The sequence below is a fragment of the Lissotriton helveticus genome, chromosome 7 (genome assembly GCF_964261635.1).
Source record: "Lissotriton helveticus chromosome 7, aLisHel1.1, whole genome shotgun sequence".
In the NCBI taxonomy this organism is placed as follows: Eukaryota; Metazoa; Chordata; class Amphibia; order Caudata; family Salamandridae; genus Lissotriton; species Lissotriton helveticus.
The window spans coordinates 880507329-880529991 of NC_136068.1; positions in this window are offsets into that span (position 1 = coordinate 880507329).

Consider the following 22663-nt stretch of genomic DNA (forward strand, 5'->3'; position numbering starts at 1 on the left):
ACATCCACCACACACTAAATCAGGTCCATACTCCTGTTGTCAACTGACACAAAATAAGGAAAACGTCATGGACTGAAGTAAATTGCAAGGAAACCATCATTGTTCCTAAATCCATTCCTAAGACACCTTAGTGGACGTGAAAGAGAAGCAGAAAGTCAAAAGAGTCCTCCAAGGCCAAGCCAATGCAAAAAGAGAACTTGGCATGGGAGGAGTGGGCTACCTACAGTGTAAGTTCAGAAGGAGGAGGAGTTTATTCAAAAAAGGTGAAGAAGTAGATTGGTTATCTTGCATGCATTGCAGGCAACATTGAGCATGGAGATAAGCACTTCACAAAACCACTAAGGGAAGTTGAAAAACCCTGCAACCATGGACTTTGCCTGTGGGGAGACTTAAAATACCATGATTATATCCCCCACACCTTGCACTCGATTATAAAATGCAACAATTTTTTGGGCCTTCATCTCGGAATTGGTATCCTCACTACTGTACGCCAAGTCTCTATGACATCATTTGCAAAAGATGTTCCAAGCAGGATACAGCCCTGGTGAACCTGGAAGTAGTTTACTTCACTTAGAAAATGGCTCATGTTCCCTGCCACTCACAATAGCTGGTTAATGGGATAGGAAGGAAATCTAATGGCACTGTCTCTGATAATGAAGTAACAACTATACATGTGTATTGTAACAATGGATCTGAATGATGCTTAGTTCTTCATAACAATCTAATGCTTGCACCAATGAATTTGAAGAGTCAGCAAAGGCGGCTCTGGTTCCTCTGTGCATGGATTATTTTTGTTCCGTATTAGTTCACAAAGTTCCTGAAGGAGGTTGTTAGATCTGCCCAAATGATGGAATTACATTTGATCATGAATAAAAAAAAACTTCCTCCCTATGAATGAAAGTTATGCTTGCCTGAAAGTCTGTATAATGAGCAGTTTGATCTCCTGCACAGAACGATTAGCCTGGGTTTCTTGGATTGGGTTCTATTTCAATCAAAGGCGTTTCTTGTTGTTGTGATTAATATTGTCTTTTGTACCTAACAATGCTACAGGTGATGATGCAGTATATACAGTTTGGGATTTCTAGTCCAAGACTGGATTATCTGCCTTATAAAATGTCAGACTTACTTGAATGTGATGACCCAGAACTTATTTTAAAAGGAGGAATTTCAATGGAAGCTCTCAATAATGAAAGTCTGAAATGGTTGAATAATTTCTAGTATGAGTCTGTACTTTATCATTGATTCTGATTCATGTCAGTGAAGATCGGCAACCCTGAGAATGTGAATTGCCAGGTGGAAAATGTCATGGAAATATAACTATCATTACATCTATGTCCTGGAGTCCTAAACTGCCTCCTTCACTGTGAACAACTTGCAATGGGCATGCCATTCTTATAAACATATTTCCATTTTAGTGTTCTACTGAATGAACATACTGAGTGATCCATGCTTCATGAACTCTCTGTATTTACTGTCTGGGTGTCATTAAGTATTTCCCAATTCTGCCTCATAAAGCTCTTTGACAATTAGATATTAGGCCCTGACATGTTCGAAGTCATCAATTCACTATGGGATGGTCTGGAAGTGGCCACTCTGTCTTTTGGCTAAGTATGCAATTGTACACATTTTTTGGCAGTCATATTCTAGAGCTAAAGGCATGACCAACAAACACATTTTATTTCCTACCAGACTCGTTGTTTTGTAATTATGACTTTGCCTCTTCAGGAAAGCAGACGACCGTCTCTTCCAATTGAGATGATACACAAATCTCCACTTTATTTTGCTGCACATTAGTCCTCATTGGTCTTGTGATATCCCTTCTAGAACTAAAAAAAAGTAGATGTACCCATCACTGCGATTCTGCATAACCTGCAGAGGAGGCACCATGAGTTGTTCTTACACATCCTACTCCCATTAGCAACCTAGATGTTTCCTAGGCATGTCATGACTGCAAGGGATGTCATACTTCAAGCTACATGCCTCTCTGTGAAGATTGTTCGATCCAGAACAAAAGAAGTGTGAAGGTCACCCTGGACGGCTGTATTACCTAGTGTCTGGGAAGGGTTGTAAACATTGATGTTGTTATTCCCTGAATGTTGGTGAACCCTTCCTTGGGCATGTTTTTATATACATGATGTGATCAGTAGGCCTGCCACCATAAACTGATTGCTGGCCTTCATTGGCCACCTCTGACAGAAATGTCATCTGAGATTTAGCTATATACTGATGAGCAGACTCATGTAAACCATTAAACCCGATCTGGTGCCTTTGCTCACTGTTTAACACATTCTTTCAGGATTCTTGAATGGGCCGAGTAACTCAAGTCTATCACTATAAAAAATTGAAATGTAAAGTAAGATTTATCTGTGCTTATATTCAGTAAGTGTATGTTGGATGTTGATAACAACTTTTCTATTTCAAGGCAACTTTGTCACCTAAAAAGGGTGGTCTTTCTGTGTTGCATCACATTCAAGACAAGAGTCATCTCTATTGTATGCAGTCTCTGTATTTACATTGGGAAGATGATTCACTTAAATCAACTATTTCTAGACATTTGTATATACATTTATTACACCTCACTGCCTAGACTTCATTTCTGTAATTCAGTTTTATATTTGGTATTTTAGCACTGGCTGGGATCACGGATGAAGACTTTCAAGGTCTTTCATTCGATTAGAAGTTAGGATGACATTTCAATGACTTCAAATTTGACAAATATTCTTGTGTGTAGCCAAGCTAAATGGCTGATGGATCGCTTTTGAGCATGCTTATTTTCTGCTGCTTTTTTCCGCAATGAAATGGTTATTTTCCTAGTGCAGTTCAGAGTAAGTCTAGATTTTACTAAACATAAAAGGAAGCATTCTTACTCCCTACTAGTGGGCATTTTGCATGACTTTCACTAAATTGTATACTCTATTTGTCGTCGTAATTTGCCTGATGTTAGCTATTGCTCGTTAGTACATCTGCCCAGTAATTTCAAAGAAAAGAATGTAATATAATTACAAAAGAAACATCAGCATCACCAGTTGCGGATTACATTTATGAAAACAAGATGACCAAAATAAATAACAAATATAATCAAAACCTGATAATGCAGAAACATAACCACATATTTTCCTTTTGCATTATGTTAACAAAAATTGAGAACCAACAATAAACTATGGGGTATATTACCAACAACTAGCGATAATTTTTGTCTCTAACTTGTTTAGAGACAAAAATGATCGCCGCAAATCGGCGATTTTTATCGCAGATAAACCTTGCTATTAGCAAGGTTTATCGCAAATGCGATAAAAAACGGCCGCAATGCATGAATATCGCTGAAAAGTCAGCGATATTCATGCATTATCGAGCAAATGCTCTTAGCCATGTTATCCACCTCCCATTGGATAACATGGCTAAGAACTGCTCAGGGCAGGTGTTAGCTTTTGGAGATATTCGCGCTAAGCGCGAATATCTCCAAAAGTTGGTAATAGGAGATAGCGATGTTAGCGACTGTTTCCAGTCGCTAACATCTTGGCACGCCCACTTTGCATGTCATTAGTGATAAATATCACTGACATGCAAAGTGGGGCCCATGATGGTCGCTATCTCCTATTAGCTGTCGCTAACTGGTGTTAGCGACAGCTTGGTAATAGGGAGATAATTTTATCTCCGCTTTCTTGGCTTTTAAAGCCAAAAAAGCAGAGATAAAACCCCTTGATAATATACCCCTATGTTATTTTGTCAAACATAGGGCATCAATCGAACCCAAACGTGAACTGTTATTCTAAACCTAATTCTAACGATAACTCAGACCCTACATCCAAGTCTAATATTAATCTTAACTTAACTCTCACTTGATCATTATCTAACCCGTAACAATACACTTACTTTTATTTTTAACTGTCATCTACAATAATCCTTTCCATCATCGTCACATTGATTGTATCCCCTAACATAACTAACTACTAAACTTTACACTTATCCTTTTAATTTCCCCTTAACCTAACTCTAACCTTATGACTAAACTTAATGTGGACGCCATCTCTTGATTTTCCATTCGCCCCTTACTTATGGCTATGCTTACTGTTAACGCTTTTATTACTTTTTCATTCTAACCCCACATTTAGCTCTACTACAAACCATAAATGTTACCCTCACCCTAATGCCAACTGTATTTAATTAATTTGACTTTGCTAAATAAAAATAAAAATATGACATTCATATTACCCTAACCATTTCAGTCCAGTGGTGTTTGCTTTTCAAGTGCCAACATGTCTTTCTAAAAGTCAGTCTTAGGTTGGTCAAACACGTATACACAACTCGTAGGTGTTCTTGTGAATCCATTAAACCTATATGTTTTTTTCAGTATGTTCAGAGCTATGGATTGTTGAAACACCACATCAATATCTATTTTTTAACGAAAATGTTCAACATTTTGTTGAATTTCTCAAACGGGTGTGTAGGTATTTCTAGGAAATATAGTCTGCACACTGGGGGGCAGATTTACAGGAAAGTGACGCATCTGTGAAGATGCGTCACTTTCCCTGCGCCACTTTGAGAAACCCGTGCACCACTATGGATGTGCTGTATTTACAATACAGCGTACCATGGCGCAAGGATTGACAGATGTGTCAAAAATTCTGACGCATCTGTTGATGCAAAAGTCACGCATTGCTGGAGTCATGTCGCAAGCACAACGCAACTCCAGCAATGCAGGGGAGGCCTATCCTCATTGTGCTGCGTCACTCCTTATGCCTGCTTGAAGCAGGCGTAAGAATTTGATGCAGTGGCGTCCTAGAAGTGGCGCAGTGAAATCTTACAGATTTCACATCATCGCTTCTACAAGGCTTTTTTGCGTCGGAACGCCCAACCTGCATACATTATAAAGTAAAGTAAAGTAAAGTCCACATTTGTAAAGCGCACAATCACCCGTAAGGGTCTCTAGGCGCTGGGGGGGCGTCGGGAAGATTAAGCGAGCTATTGCCCAGAATCACATGGTGCTGGGCAAACCTGCCGCCGGAGCCGGGGATCGAACCGTGGTCCCCAGATTCCAGCGTCAGTCGCCCTGGCCGCGGCGCCACACCTCTCCCACATTATAGCTGATGCAGGTATAATGTGACGCCGGGCTTTACAACATGACACATCTACCTAGATGCGTCAGGTTGTAAATGGGCTGCATTTTTAAGCAGCTGCTGCGTCACAAAAAGTGACGCAATTGCGGCACAAAAACGACGCAAGGGGCTTGTAAATCTGCCCCTAGTTATTTATTCCAAGGGCCTCTTAATAAATTGTAGCACAATCACTGTTTATAGTGCACTTTTCATTTTGGGACAAATATAAAAATCAGGACTGTATGGAAACTACAAATACTACAATCTTGCAGTGAAAACCGAACCTTCCTAGCCCACTGACTGCCCAGAACAATGTGTTGAATAGTCAGTTTTTCAGTAATTTATTTCCAAAACAGAGTAATTCCCTCCTGTGTCCATCTAGCAGGAACACATTGCTTGCAAATCGTGTGCCCTTTGTCTGTGTTTCTCTGTGTCTCTTGAGTGTGCGTGTTCAAGATATAAATGGGATTTCGGCATCCGACATCGCCATAGCCATCCCGGAGGGATACAAGATCACCCGCAGGGATCGCACCAACAGAACCGGAGGAGGAATAGCCATCGTCCACAAGTCCACCCTCAAGGTCGCCACCCACACAGACGACACCCTCAACACCGCCGAACACCTGCACTTCTGGATCCAAACCGACCCCAACACCACCCTCAGAGGAATGCTCATCTACACCCCCCCAGAACCCGGGCTCAGTTCAGCGACTCCATCGCCGAACTCTCCAGCACCCACGCACTCGCCTCCACTGACTACATCTTCCTCGGGGACCTGAACTTCCACCTCGAAAACAACAACGACGCCAAATCCACTACCCTGATCGACAACCTAGCCAACCTTGGCCTCAAAAAACTCGTCACCGCACCCACCCACGCTGCCGGCCATACGCTGGAACCCATCTTCTCCACAGGCACCAACGTCGCCTTCGACCAAACCACCAAACTCCACTGAACCAACCACCGCTGCATCAATTTCTCCTTCAAGAAACCAACCACGCACCACTGCACCGAACAAATACCTCGCTTATGCTGGAGCAAAGTCACTAAAGACCAGCTGACTACCATCCTCACCTAACCCACCCACCGACCCCACCAACACCGACGCCGCAGCCCGCAACCTCAGACAGTGGATCAACGACTGTGCCAACACCCTCGCTCCACTCAAGAAACCCTCCAACAACCACGCCACCAAGAGAGCCACCTGGTTCCCCAACGAGCTCCAGACCTCCAAACGCGCATGCCGGAAACTGGAGAAAATATGGCTCCACAAACGCACACCAGACAACCACGCAGCCCACAAGGACACCACCTGCAGACACCACCACCTCATCAGATTAGCCAAGAGATCGCCCTTCAAAAACCGCCTGGATAACAACGCACACGACAGCAAAGAGCTCTTTAGCATCGTAAAGGAACTCTCCAACCCCAGCGCCAACGGCAACAACATCCCACCCTCACAAGAACTGTGCGACTCATTAGCCATCTTCTTCCAATGCAAGATCGCCGACATCCATGACAGCTTCAACACCACGACCGCCCCGACCACGCCGGACCCCACCTCCCCTGCGAACACCACCACCAGCGACACCCGCCTGACCTCCTGGTCCAACGTCAACGCCGACGAGACACGCAAGGTCATGAACTCCACTCCGCTCCACTCAGGATCTCCGTCAGACCTGTGCCCACACCACGTTTTCAACAAAGCAGACGCAGCCATCGCACCACAACTACGGAAGGTCATCAACATCTCCTTTGAAACAGCGACATTCCCAGTAAGCTGTAGGCAATCCAAAATCAATGCCCTCCTCAAGAAGCCCAAAGCGGACCCAAGGACCTCAAGAACTTCTGACCCATCTCCCTTCTCCCATTCCCGGCAAAGGTCATTGAGAAAATCGTGAACGGACAACTGGCCCGCCACCTGGAAGACAACAACATCCTGTCCCTGTCCGGATTCAGACGAAACCACAGCACAGAGACAGCTCTCATCGCAGCCACAAATGACATCAGGCACCTACTAGACAACGGCGAAACATCAGCCCTCATCCTTCTGGACCTGTCGGCTGCCTTCGACACGGTCTTTCAACGCACTCTAAAGACACGACTCATAGAAGCCAGAATCCAAGAGAAGGCCCTTGACTGGACCACGTCCTTCCTCTCCAGCAGAACCCAGAGCGTCTGCCTCCCACACTTCTGATCCGAAGCCACCAACATCATCTGCGGCGTCCCCCAGGGCTCATCATTCAGCCAGACGCTGTTCAACATCTACATGGCCCCCCTCGCACGAGTGGCCCACAATCACAACCTCAACATCATCTCCTACGCCGACGATACCCAGCTCATCCTCTCCCTCACCAAGGACGCACACACCGCCAAAACCAACCTCCACAAGGGAATGAAGGCCGTCACCGACTGGATGAAGAGTAGCCACCTAAAGCTGAACTCAGACAAGACGGAGGTACTCATCCTCGAACCCACCCCCTCAGCCTGGGAAAACTCCTGGTGGCCGACCACACTGGTAACAGCACTAACACCTACCGACCACGCACGCAACTTAGGATTCATCCTCGACTCCTCCCTCTTCATGTCGAAACAGGTCAACGCCGTCTCCTCCTCCTGCTACCACACCGTCCGCATGCTCTGCAGGATCTACAAATGGATCCAGATCGAAACTAGGAAAATGGTGACACAGGCCCTCGTCAGCAGCAGACTGGACTATGGCAACGCACTCTACGCAGGAATCCCTACCAAACACCTACGATGACTTCAACGCATCCAAAACGCCTCTGCCCGACTGATCGTCAACGCCCCCACCGCAGCCATATTACCCCCACCTGAGAGACCTACACTGGCTCCCCGTTGACAAGAGGATCACCTTCAAGCTCCTCACCCACGCACACAAAGCACTCCACAACGCCGGACCAGCCTACCTGAACAGCAGACTCAGTTTCTACTCTCCCACCCGCCAGCTCCGCTCCGCCAACCTCGCCCTCGCCGCTGTCCCCCGCATCCAACGAACGACCTCCGGTGGCAGATCCTTCTGCTTCCTCGCCACCAAGACCTGGAACACCCTTACTACCCACATACGCCAAACCCAAGACCTACTCGCCTTCAGAAGACTCCTCAAGACCTGGCTCTTCGAGCAGTAGCAGCACCCCCCATTCCCCTCAGCGCCTTGAGACCCTCACGGGTAAGTAGCGCGCTCTACAAGTATTCTGATTGATTGATTGATTGATTGATTGAAATATGGTGAGCCCGTAGGCAAATTACTCAGCACCTTGTGCTCAGGACATTTCCAAAGAAACTAAGAATGATATTTTGTTTGTGTGAACCTGTTTTTGGTCACGCGTATTAGCTCTGTAGAGTAGGGATTCCTACCACAAATAAATCTGTTCATCATCTTTACACCTTTTGTGTCTGCTTTTAGGTAATTTTATGAAGGTTCCCTTCAGTTTTCCTCATTCAAGAAAATATCCCTGCCCCAGGCTAACATGCCCAGCATTTCACTGGGCATTCAATTGTGGAAGTAAAAAATATCTATGGGATTTCAGGTGGCAAGAGCAGGGTCCCAATACTAGCCACCAGGGAATGTATTCACGTGGTGTGCTTTCAGTGTTCACATGCGCAGTATTTGGGCCAAGGTTTAGTACCTCCAAGGGAAAACTACCAAAATTAGACATTTCTGAAAATTATAGGCCAATATTATGTAGTTTACATGAATTCCAACAGATTTTATTACTCAGAATCCTGTTCATGGGAGAGGACTCCCATGCCGAAAGGAGCATTCTTTTTTAATTTTCGAAAAGAAAATCCGATTTCAGGATTTTCTTTTTGAAAATAACACTGTTGGGTCCAGAGCTCCATCACGTTGATGGAGCACTGCACTGCACCATAAAGCGAAATGCATTTACAGGAACCTCCATGACCACAGTTCCTGCCAATGCTTTACCAAAGGTGCCAGCATCAAGGACATTCATAAATCTAGCAGTCATGACCTCCCCTACTGCGATGGATCATTTTGATCCATCGCCCTGGCAGAACAATTGCCCAACTGTCAATAAGTAATTTGGGCCCTAACTTATTTTTTTATATTGAACGTTACAAATATGTTTTTTTCTTTGAGTTGTTTCCAAACGTGGGCATTTAAATCAATGCTTCGCGAAACAAGACCTGCACAAACTGTAGGCATGGTGGAAATGTCATTGTTTAGATATAATTTCCCCTTCATTGTTTTTTCCAGTTTTAGCGGTTGTATTAGGCGAGAGATAAATCAGGTATTTAAAGGCTGTAAACACCATATGTGCAGTATATTTCCCATTTTACTTAACTTTTTTAAATCGGGTGTGATACAATAGCACAATTTGTGCTTGGGTGTTATTGTTGGTCTCCTTTCCTCCTCCCTATTCTGCAATGAGGTATCGATGAGTTCGAAGATGCTAACGTAAAGACCGGTTGTAAAATGGACGACACAGTGTTTAAAACGAATGTTCTCCTGAAATAAACTGTTCAGCGCGTCTGGTTTTTAACCCCAGGCATGCAAAACATTGTCCAAAATTGTAAGAGAAATATATGTGTCAGACTAGCATAAATAAGTGACGGAATTATCACTCCCATAACTGATACCATTACCAAGCAAAGCCTGCCAATTTCAAAATGACAACATTAAATAAAATATCCTAGCTGATTCTGGACTATCTGAACCATGCCTGCCACTCCCTTTGTTACACATTCCTTTCGTTCGTAAAATCTTAAAAACACTGTTGCAGTGAATGTCATGCAGTTTTCAGAAATACTCCTAAGTCTTCAAAGATCTTGTCGAAACTACGCTAGAGAACATAATGGAACGCATCCTAATCACAAGAAAATTATCCTTGAGTCTGCAGCTATGATCCTTGTTCGTGGATTACAAGGGGCCCGATTCACAGAATGAACTTAAGACTAAATCATAAACTTACTACTATTTGGTATTCACAGAATGCACTTACTACTTTCGGGATTCACAGAGTGAACTTACTACTTTCGGGATTCACAGAATAAACTTACTACTTTCGGTATTCACAGAATAGATTTAAGACTACTAACTCTAAGTCCGAAATCGGGGAGTAAATTCCGGCCCGGAGGCGGAGCTTCCGGCTTGGGAGCGGAGCTTCCGGCCCGGAGGCGGAGCTTCCGGCCCGGAGTCGGAGCTTGCGGCCCAGAGTTGGAGATTTCAGCATGGCAAAAATCCCCACCTCTGAGCCGGAAGCTCCGCCTCCGGGCCGGAAGCTCCGCCTCCGGGCCGCAAGCTCCGCCCCCCAGCCAGAAGCTCCGCCTCCGGGCCGGAATTTACTCCCCGATTTCGGACTTAGAGTTAGTAGTCTTAAATCTATTCTGTGAATACCGAAAGTAGTAAGTTTATTCTGTGAATCCCGAAAGTAGTAAGTTCACTCTGTGAATCCCGAAAGTAGTAAGTGCATTCTGTGAATACCAAATAGTAGTAAGTTTAGGATTTAGTCTTAAGTTCATTCTGTGAATCGGGCCCATTATGTTTAAGTGTTATGCATATTTAGAGCACCACAATCATTTCCAAAGTTGGGTATGATCCTTTTTTGGAAAGGTTATGACATGAGAATCGGAGGAAATCCAGAAGATTCTGAGGCATCTCATTCTAATAAACAGGAGATTGCTAAATGACTCTAGCATGTAAAATAATGTTCGAAAATTCATTGTGAATCTAGAACCGTCACTATGAGCAGCCCTGTCAATTGCGATATGTGTAGTAGCTTCTGTTACCACTGATCAACATGCATTGTAAAATACTGGCTAAAAGTGTGGCTGATAGGCTCCTATTCATGATGCCAGGCCCGGTTAGGCAAGACCAGTCAGACCTTATTCCTGGTAGATCCAATGCAGTCAGTTTACGCACTTGCTTCATGGTTACCTATTTATTTATTTATTTATTTGCTGGTTTTTATAGCGCTTGAATCGACTCCAGATGGAGTATCTCTGCGCTTTTGGTGCCGGCTAAACAGAAGATGTGAAATTGGAGCAGATGCTAGATCTCATTTTTAAATAAAACAGTTTTCAGTTGCCTTCTGAATTTCAAGTGCTCAGTACACTGTCTTAGGGACAGAGGAAGTCTGTTCCATAGTGTGGGTCCTGTAATAGACAATGCTTTATTCCCATGCCTCGCTTTCTTGGCGCGGGGCACCACTAGGAGCAGATTGTTGCTTGATCTTAGCGTTCGAGATGGCATGTAGGGAATAAATTTGTTTTTAAGATAAGCAGGCCCTTGTCCATGAAGACATTTGTGGATCAGGCAAGCTATCTTGAATTTTGTTCTTTGCCGGATCGAGAGCCAATGTAATTGCTCAAGGAGGGGTTTGGATGGAGTCCTTGGCGGGGCATTCAGAACTAGTCGGGCCGCTGTATTTTGAATGACCTGGAGCTTAGCCAGCACGCCTTCATTGGCAGAAAGCAGCAGGCCATTACAATAATCGATCCGACTTAGCACGAGTGCCTGTACTAGCGTCCTCCTAAAAGAATCCGGCAGTAGAGGGAAGACCTTGCGCAGCAGGCTGATGGTATGGAAGCAAGAACCCGAGATAAAGTTGGAATGCTGTTTTAGAGATAGTTCTTGGTCCAAACGGACCCCCAGGTTTTTCACTATCTGCTTTGGTTCTGGGGCTGCTCCCAAGTCCTGTGGCCACCAATCTGGGGCCCATAGCATCCTGGCTTCTCCAAACAGCATGACTTCCGTCTTGCTGACGTTGCACTGAAGGCAGTTGGAAGACATCCAATGTGCCACTGCCTTCATGCCTGATGAAAAGGAGTTTCTTACTTCAGAGGAGAGGGTTTTAAAAGGGAAGAGGAGCTGGGTATCATCAGCGTAGGATACTGGGATAAACCCGTACCTACGCATCACTCTAGCCAGGGGTGCCACATAAATGTTGAAGAGGGTCGGGCTAAGACACGAACCCTGGGGCACCCCTTTTGATATCTCCATCTCCGCTGAACGATATGCACCCATGGTGACAGTCTGGGTGCGCTCGGATAAAAAACTCCTTAGCCAGGCAAGGGCTTTGTTCTTAATGCCAGCGTTCGACAACCGCTCAGTCAAGATGGAATGTGACACAGTGTCGAACGCTGCAGACAGATCTAAAAGAACCAAGATTACTGAGATGCCCTTGTCCTGGTACATGTGCAGGTCATCAGTGACTGACAGAAGGGTGGATTCAGTGCTATGTTTGGGTCTGAACCCTGACTGAGAGTAGTCCAGAGCCCCAGCAAGTTCGATATAGCTGGAGAGATGGTGGTTGGCATGCTTCTCAGTCAGTTTTCCTAGGAAAGGTAGTAATGAGATGGGCCTCAGATTAGCCAATTCGGTCCACGGAGTCGCAGTGTTTTTCCTAATTGGTCTAACTATGGCTCGTTTCCATTCTCTGGGGACATTGCCTGTGCTCAGAGAGAGGTTTACCATGTCTCCAATCATGGGGCAGAGTTGGTCCGCTAAGGCGGGCATTATCCTCGCTGGGATAGTATCGTCTGGGCTACCACTTTTGATCTGTAAGATCAAAGAGAGGATGTTATCGGACGAAATAGGAGGGAAGGTATCCAAAGAGTACGTACTCTGCTTTAGGTCGGCGTCTATTTGGAGAGGCGCTGTATCTGTAGTGATGGTCTTACTGGCACAGATTATTTTCTCATAGATTTTGTCTATTTTTTCTGTAAAAAATTGAGATATTTCATTGCACAACTGCTGTGATGCTACCTCAGGTGTTTCACATGCTATAGGTTTAACAAATGTTTGAAGGATTTGATAAAGGACCCTGGGTGAATTCCCTGCAGCTGTGATTTGTGCCGTAATGTGGGTTTTTCGTGCTACCCGGATGGCTTTATGGTAGATGGATAGTGAGTCCCAATATTTGTTCTTATCCTCTACCAAATGAGAAGTTCTCCACTTCTTCTCCAGCTTCCTGGCGGTTAGCTTTAACGTCCTTAGATGGTCCGAGAACCAGACTTCCTGTTTTTTAGCAGGTCGGGGTTTAAATTGCTTCATGGGGGCAATTTTATCTATCGCATCCCTAGTTGCGCATTCAATTTTCCCAAGTGCTATTTCAGCATTATCAGTGGGGAGGATGGCAACGGGCTTGAATTTTTCCTTGAAGGTCTGAGCAGTAACTTTGTGCCATTGTCTGCGCACACTAGGTAGGGAGATAGTCCTTGCAGGGGTAGGGTTAGAATATGGGGTGTAGAATTCCATTAAAAAATGATCAGTCCAGTTAACCTGAACTCCAGGTAGACATGAAACTGACAGGAAATTAGATAAAACCAGGTCGAGCGTGTGTCCAGCCTGATGGGTGGGCCCAGAATTTCGTTTTAATAGTCCTAATAAGGATAAATCTGTCAGTAGGGTCTGTGCCTCCTTACAATCCAGCTTTTCGCTGTGTGCATTAAAATCCCCTACTAGTATGAAGTTGCTCTCATTATTAATATGAGGGGCCAGTAGCTCAATCAGCCTATTGGAAAAGTTTGTGCAGGGCCCCGGAGGACGGTATACTAGGGCACCTTTTTGACTTTCTTTGGGGGACCATACAATTTTAAAAATTAGTAGTTCCATTTCAGGGGTACTTAGCTCATCTAATATCGTGATGCTGATTTCTTGTTTATATACAATGGCTATCCCACCACCAGATTTTATAGGTCGGTCCAGTCTGACTATCTTGTAGTCGACAGGAATTCCTAGGGTTATAGCAGGGGTGGAGTGTGGTTTTAACCATGTCTCTGTAAGATAGCACAAGTCGGGCTGTTTTGAGGAGATTAAGTCCCATACTTCAGCAGTATGTTTGGAAAGTGATCTAATATTGCAAAGTATGTTTTTCCTCCCCGAAGGAGTCTGGGTAGAATCGATCTCAATGTTTCTAGGCAATTTGCATGGTTGATAATATTTAGCCCCAGAATTATCTCTTATTAGAGTACTGAACTGACTATGGCAATGATAGCAGGAAAAAGGGCCCTCTATCTCAGGGAACACATCCCGTTTACAGCCCGATAGAGGGGCAGATTTAAGTTGCCGCAGTACCTGAGGTGTGTATTTGAGCCCTCGCGGGGAATGTCCTTGGAGACCGATTGATGCAGCCCCCATGGCCCCTGTGCCCCGTCCTGTCGCGGACGGGCGCAGACGGGCAGGTCTTTGGCTTGTCTTAGGCTCCGTCCAGGGCGCCCCGCTGCGCGCAACCGCTGCGCGCTCGAGCCGACGAGTGGCTAAATAGCCCTCAGCCAGTGATCAGCTAGAGCGCTAACCGCTCTACTTCCTTTGGGCGTCTGGCTCTTGCCTGCCCCGCCCTCCGCACAACGGTATTGGCTACCGAGTCGGACCGGGGCGGGCAGGCTGGAGTATTGAGCTCAGAGGCTGGGAAGTGTATTTGGAGCCCTAGCGGTACCGGTGGAGTGAAATGTGCAAATAGCAATCTGAGTGCAAGTACAGTTAAAATTCTTATTCAACTTTAGCTGAAATGCGCCGCTACTGCAAAGTGCTAGGCTCAATTTAAAATGTTCTTTTAAAATTCGTTATCAATTTTAAAATAGGCAATGGTAAAAACAGTTTACATGCAGAGCATCCGCTCTAATATTGTTTCTGGCGCCAAGCGGGGTCAGGAGATGCTGCCACCGTCGTCCCTTACCGCGCTGGGTTGTGCCTCCTCGCCGCCTAAATAGCCCTCAGCTAGTGATCAGCTAGAGCGCTAACCGCTCTACTTCCTGTGGGCGTCTGGCTCTTGCCTGCCCCGCCCTCCGCACAACGGTATTGGCTACCGAGTCGGACCGGGGCGGGCAGGCTGGAGTATTGAGCTCAGAGGCTGGGAAGTGTATTTGGAGCCCTAGCGGTACCGGTGGAGTGAAATGTGCAAATAGCAATCTGAGTGCAAGTACAGTTAAAATTCTTATTCAACTTTAGCTGAAATGCGCCGCTACTGCAAAGTGCTAGGCTCAATTTAAAATGTTCTTTTAAAATTCGTTATCAATTTTAAAATAGGCAATGGTAAAAACAGTTTACATGCAGAGCATCCGCTCTAATATTGTTTCTGGCGCCAAGCGGGGTCAGGAGATGCTGCCACCGTCGTCCCTTACCGCGCTGGGTTGTGCCTCCTCGCCGCCTAAATAGCCCTCAGCTAGTGATCAGCTAGAGCGCTAACCGCTCTACTTCCTGTGGGCGTCTGGCTCTTGCCTGCCCCGCCCTCCGCACAACGGTATTGGCTACCGAGTCGGACCGGGGCGGGCAGGCTGGAGTATTGAGCTCAGAGGCTGGGAAGTGTATTTGGAGCCCTAGCGGTACCGGTGGAGTGAAATGTGCAAATAGCAATCTGAGTGCAAGTACAGTTAAAATTCTTATTCAACTTTAGCTGAAATGCGCCGCTACTGCAAAGTGCTAGGCTCAATTTAAAATGTTCTTTTAAAATTCGTTATCAATTTTAAAATAGGCAATGGTAAAAAGTATCAAATTGATACTAGTTTACCAACAGTAGCTACCATTTTGGATACTGCTAAAGCTTTTGATTCAATTAAATAGCCCTTCTTATTAGCAGGTATAGAGAGACTGGGCATAGGGACACCTTTAGTACAATGGGTCAAACTACTTTGCACATTGAATTGGTGGCCAAAATAAAATTAATAATTGTCGCACAGACCTCCCGAGGCTTCGCCGGGAGCAACAACGCTACCTGCTGTGGCGCAACCAGAAATTTTAAAACTTGTTTTTAATCTTTGACTTACCTGTCCGGGGGCCGCGCTCTGGTCATCGCGCACCCCTCTTGCCGCCACTTCGCCACTTCGCCCCCCTTGGGCTCACGCCACCGAGCGCCCCACGCCGAGCGTTCTCCCCCCCTCTGACGGGCAGGTCACTAGGGCGGGGACGGGCGTGGCTTACATCTTGGGCTGCTCTGGGGTTGGCGGTGCAGCTCCTCTGTCCCTCCCCCCCTGGCTAGTTCTTCCGGGTTTGGCAAGATCCGCCCCAGCTCCTCCTGTCGCACAGACCTCCCGAGGCTTCGCCGGGAGCAACAACGCTACCTGCTGTGGCGCAACCAGAAATTTTAAAACTTGTTTTTAGACTTTGACTTACCTGTCCGGGGGCCGCACTCTGGTCATCGCGCACCCCTCTTGCCGCAACTTCGCCACTTCGCCCCCCTTGGGCTCACGCCACCGAGCGCCCCACGCCGAGCGTTCTCCCCCCTCTGACGGGCAGGTCACTGGGGCGGGGATGGGTGTGGCTTACATCTTGGGCTGCTCTGGGGTTGGCGGTGCAGCTCCTCTGTCCCTCCCCCCCTGGCTAGTTCTTCCGGGTTTGGCAAGATCCGCCCCAGCTCCTCCTGTCGCACAGGCCTCCCGAGGCTTCGCCGGGAGCAACAACGCTACCTGCTGTGGCGCAACCAGAAATTTTAAAACTTTGTTTTTAGACTTTGACTTACCTGTCCGGGGGCCGCGCTCTGGTCATCGCGCACCCCTCTTGCCGCCACTTCACCACTTCGCCCCCCTTGGGCTCACGCCACCGAGCGCCCCACGCCGAGCGTTCCCCCCCCCTCTGACGGGCAGGTCACTGGGGCTGGGACGGGCGTGGCTTACATCTTGGGCTGCTCTGGGGTTGGCGGTGCAGCTCCTCTGTCCCTCCCCCCCTGGCTAGTTCTTCCGGGTTTGGCAAGATCCGCCCCAGCTCCTCCTGTCGCACAGACCTCCCGAGGCTTCGCCGGGAGCAACAACGCTACCTGCTGTGGCGCAACCAGAAATTTTAAAACTTGTTTTTAGACTTTGACTTACCTGTCCGGGGGCCGCGCTCTGGTCATCGCGCACCCCTCTTGCCGCCACTTCGCCACTTCGCCCCCCCTTGGGCTCACGCCACCGAGCGCCCCACGCCGAGCGTTCTCCCCCCTCTGACGGGCAGGTCACTGGGGCGGGGACGGTCGTGGCTTACTTCTTGGGCTGCTCTGGGGTTGGCGGTGCAGCTCCTCTGTCCCTCCCCCCCTTGCTAGTTCTTCCGGGTTTGGCAAGATCCGCCCCAGCTCCTCCTGTCGCACAGACCTCCCGAGGCTTCGCCGGGAGCAACAACGCTACCTGCTGTGGCGCAACCAGAAATTTTAAAACTTGTTTTTAGACTTTGACTTACCTGTCCGGGGGCCGCGCTCTGGTCATCGCGCACCCCTCTTGCCGCCACTTCGCCACTTCGCCCCCCTTGGGCTCACGCCACCGAGCACCCCACGCCGAGCGTTCTCCCCCCCTCTGACGGGCAGGTCACTGGGGCAGGGACGGGCGTGGCTTACATCTTGGGCTGCTCTGGGGTTGGTGGTGCAGCTCCTCTGTCCCTCCACCCCCTGCCACGCCCCTTCTACTTCCTGTGGCCTATTTCATGGCACTTCTTTCCCGGCCGCGCAGCAGACGAGCGCAGCGGGCGCGACGAAGGCGCGCCAAAGTTGCGCCTAAGTTAAGCCCGTCTGCGCCCGTCCGCGACAGGCCGGGACCTAGGGCCACACACCCTGCCCCTCCGCTTGCTTATTCATCCGCGCAGCTCCTCTCCTGCTCGGCTGATGCACCTCTTCCTCTGTGCCTCACACAGCATCTTACTTCTCTGGGTATTTACGCCCCTCATCCTGGCCGCACTGTTTCACTGAAGTCTACTCCTTCCTTGCATTCCCAGGCTTCTACGCCTTCCACCACTACTTCTACCTCCTCTCATATTGCCTCTGCCTGCCTCCTTAACACTCGTTCGGCAGGCAAGCATCAACTGCAATTATTCAACCTCCTTACCTCTGACTCTCCTGATATTCTGTTTTTAACAGAAACCTGGTTCTCAGAGGTTTCCCTCCCAGATATCCTGGCCATCCTCCCCGATTCCTATTACGCCCTTCGGGCTGATCGCCCCGATGACAGGATCGGAGGTGGTGTTGCCATGGTTGTTCGGACCAGTCTCCAATTCCAGCTTCTTTCCCAACCTCCTATAGCTGGCGTGGACTTTCTGGTTGCCCGCTCCACTAATCTTCCCGTCCCCCTGACAGTTATCCTTGTGTACCGCCCCCCCCTGAGTATGCCCTTATTTGTGGCCTCCCTTCAGGAACTCCTTGCTACTCTTGTAGTCAATAACTCCTCGGTTCTCCTGCTGGGAGACTTCAATTACTGGCCTGGTGATCCCAGGGAGGACCTGACGTCTAAAGACTTCACAGCCACTCTTTTGTGCCTTAATCTCCAGTCCCATGTCTCTGGTCCTACTCACAACCTTGGCCATACATTGGACCAAGTTTGGTCATCTCAGGACATAGTCTCTCCCCCCAGCATCCTACCTTGCACATGGTCTGACCATTTTCTTATTTCTTTCACTATCAACCTTGGTTCCCCTCACAAACCCCTTCGTCCTAAGAATATCTTCGCCCGAAGCTGGAACCGCGCTGACCTTCATTCCCTTTCCCTCTCCCTTGCCTCTTCTTCCCCTGACCTTAATGGCCTTCCTCTTGACATACAGGCCGCTGTGGTCAGCAACTGGCTATCCTCTTCCTGCGATCTAGTTGCCCCTCTTAAGATAGTCAAGTCTGTTCGCCCTCACGAGGCCCACAAATGGTTTAACCCTGAACTTAAGGTTCTTAAACTGGAACTCAGGCGCTCTGAGCGCCTCTGGCGCCGCAACTACTGCCCTGTCCTCAGGGCCAACTATAAACGCCTGTTGAATGATGTTGTACATAGCTTTTCCCTATCTGTCCTCTCCCTGCATGCTCTGGCTCCAACCTTCTAGACTGCTTGCATAGTTCTCTCTGTGTCACTGTCTGCCATTCCATTCTGTGGCAGTTACTACCTGGCCAGATGAGGTTACGGTCCTGTTACTTTTCTGTCTGCTGTATTAAACTGCTTACCTGCAATCTTACCGGATTTGGAGTCTTCTTTCGTTATACAACATTTTGGCGACTTCAGGATGGGAGCATCTGGCCAAATGTTTGCTACAGCCTAAGAAAAGATTATCCTACAACAGCGATCCGTTCCTCGACGAATCCACGAGTGTCAGCGCTTTGAGTTCTCGATGTCTTCTCCTTCTGCAACCGTCTGATGTCGAGATTTTATGGATTCAACTTCCTAAAACAGCGTTTTTGTTCTTTGCCTCCGTGGTTGCTACCCACAGCGTCACAAGCCTGAGGTGCGTAGCAACGGAGTTGAACGTCACTTGTGTGTGTCCCGCGTGGCCATAGCAACGGTCTTGCTGGATCTGCTTCCACGAGCGGAGTCTCGAGCTGAGTCTCGCGCATTGACTGCGCACTACTGCACGGACCTCCGGTTGTTGCGTGGTGTCTACGCAAGGTCATTAACGTGACCTTCGTGACAACATACGCTGGCGGCCATCTTTGTTTACTTCCTCAGTCCGATCTGTGCAGTTCATCAGTCCGATGCGAGCAGTTCGCTCGAGTGGTTCATTTCAAGTTAAAGTCGTTGGCACGCAACGTTTCCACACAAGTAAGCACGTTATTCATTAACATTAACGCTAGGAAGTGCAGCGCCGAACATTTTTACTAGTCAAAGTCCAAAAGAATTGTACTTTCGTTGCGACACTGAACTCCCTGTGCTTGGTATTCATATTGTTTTGGCTGCTGGTCTGTAATGGCGCAATCTATAAACATCGCTCTTCCTCCTCAGTTTCTAACTGAACCTGGCAGTCCTTCCACTCCTTGGGAAGACTGGGTCATTATGTTTAATGACTACATTGAAGCCTTGGATGGTGAGGGCTTCTCTGCCAAACGTAAGAAGGCCATCCTGATGACCACATTAGGCAAGGAAGGGCAAAGACTTTTTAAATATTTACCTCAAGTTCTTTCCGCCACGTCACAACCTTTGGATGAATTTGAAGAGGCCATTGCCAGACTGGAGAACAGATTTGGAAGGGAAGAAAACCTAATTCTTCAACGTTATAGGTTTTACAAAAATAAACAACTTGAGGGCGAAAGTATTGATGACTTTGTTGCTCGCCTTCGTGAGTTGTCAGTCAAATGCAACTTCGGTCAAATGGCTGACGAGCATATTAGGGATCAGTTGGTGGTACAGGTCAACAATAGAAAAATTCAGGAGCGCTTGTGGGCCGCTAAGAACCCTACTCTGAAGGTAGCAATCGATCTTGCTAAGGTGGTCGAGGAGAGCGAAAAATGTATTAAAGAGTTATCAAAATCTAGTTCGGATACCAAGGTTGCGGAAGTATCTTATAAATTAACTAATAGCGATATCAGTGATGATGAAACTGCTGCTGTTGCGATTGTCAGAAAGAAAGGTTATGTATTACAAAAGAAAAATATGTCTCAACAGCCATTCAGTAGATCACAGTCGCAACCTAGTAACAAGTTTGTGTCTAAAATGTGCTCTAGATGTGGGAGTTATTCTCATTCTTCTGATGCAAAATTTTGTTTCGCTAATAACAAAGAATGTTTAAAATGTGGTAAAATAGGCCACTTTGCAAAAGTGTGTAAGAATAGAGCCAATCAGAGGGTTACTGTGGTGTGTGATTACAATGAACTGAAGCGTGATGTCAACAAAATACTGATTTTGTATGATTCAGTGTGCGCGTGTGATGAGAAGAGGGAGCGTATTATTAAAGCAAAGGTCTTAGTTGATGGAAAAAACGTTGACTTGATGGTTGACACTGGGTCCAAGTGGACTATCATTCCCTCGTCTATGTTGTATGAGGTTTGGGGTAACAAACATTTGGAGGTCTGTGACATCTTTCCATCCGGTTACCAAGGGGAAAAAATTAACCTCCTTGGTTACTTCAATGCAATGATTGTTTTCAAGAACAGGTCAACCCAGGGCAAGATTTATGTGTCTGTGGATGGTCCCGCAATACTGGGTCGTTCTCACCAGTACGATCTACACATTATTGTCAATCCCAGAGCTGATGATCCCGTTCTTGTTGTGGATGATTGTTACGTGGATGACATACTTGCCAGTCACAGTCAGGTTTTTCGTGAGGAACTGGGTGAGCTACAGGGGTACACACACAGGATACTGTTAAAAGAGGGCAGTATTCCCGTACAGCACAAAGCGCGGCGTGTTCCTTTTGCCTTGCGGGCTGAGGTCAAGGCTGTTTTAGATGAGATGTTACAGGGGGGTATTATCGAACCGATTGAAGCCTCCCCATGGGTTTCTCCTGTTGTCATCTCGCTCAAACCTGACAACAAGATTCGTTTCTGTGTGGATCTACGCTCCTTGAACAGATGTGTGGTGGCCGATATATTCCCTTTACCTAATATAGGCGAATTAGTTTCCACCCTTAAGGGAGCTAGGTTTTTCAGCAAGCTAGACCTCAAGCATGCCTATCACCAGATTCGTCTGGATGATGCCTCAAAGCATCTTACGGCTTTTATCACGGGTGAGGGAACTTTCCAGTTTACTCGCTTACCGTTTGGTCTAATCTCTGCTGCCAGTGTTTTCCAGCGCATGGTTTCTGAAGTGTTCAAGGGGCTAGATAAAATTATCTTCTTCCAAGATGACATCCTCATCTTTGGCAATACCTTGGAGGAGCACAATGATGTTTTACGCAATGCCTTAGGTAGAATTGTGGATGCGGGTCTCACGTTGCGCCGAGAGAAGTGTGCGTTCTTGGTTGAAGAGGTTGAATATCTGGGTTTCTGTCTCTCTGCTGAGGGTGTAAGGCCTAAGAAAAATCTCTTAGAAGCGATAGAGCTGGCTCCTCCTCCTGTAGATAAAGAACAACTCAGGTCCTTCATGGGGCTAATTGAGTTTTATTCTAAGTTTATCAAAGATTTTTCCTCAAAGACTGCTCCCTTAAGAGTTTTACTAAAGAAAGGGGTCAAGTTCTCTTGGACGAGTGAGCAAGAGTTTTGCTTTAACTGTATCAAAACTGAACTTAAGTCTTCAGGTGTTCTCACACCCTTTGACATTAGACGTCCTTCTATTTTGATGGTTGATGCCAGTGGTGTTGGTCTCGGAGCTGTTCTCCTCCAGAAACATAAGTGTGGTGAGAAAACTGTCGCTTTTGCCTCGAGGCCTCTGTCGACCTCTGAGGTCAACTATTCTGTTATTGAGCGAGAGGCTCTTGCGGCTGCATGGGGCGTTAACTACTTTAGAACATATCTATGGGGTTCTCGGTTTGTTCTTCGCACGGATCACAAACCCCTAGTAAATGTTTTGGCACCTGGTGGTACAGGCAAGGGCTCCCCTAGGCTGGCCAGGTTAGCTTCTCGCCTTCAGGATTACCAGTTTGAAGTTGAATTTGTTCACGGCTGGAGGAATGTACAAGCCGACTGTTTATCGCGTCTCCCGGTTTCTTTTCCCAACCCCGGGGATTCCTTGTGTGAACAGGGCGATGACAAGGCTGTTGCCTCCTTACATGATGTCGTGTCTTTGTGTGAGAGTTCCTTTTCAGCTGAGGAGTGGTCCAAAGGCATGGATGATGATCATGTTTTGAAAGCTGTAGTTGATCTTGTTCTCAAGGGGGCGAGAAGAGAAAGTGCCGTGGAACCAGCTGTCAGACCCTTTCTTAAGGTTGTCAATGAGTTGTCTGTGTGTGGGAAAAATGTTCTCATGAGGGGCGATCGTTATGTTCCTCCAAGCTCTTT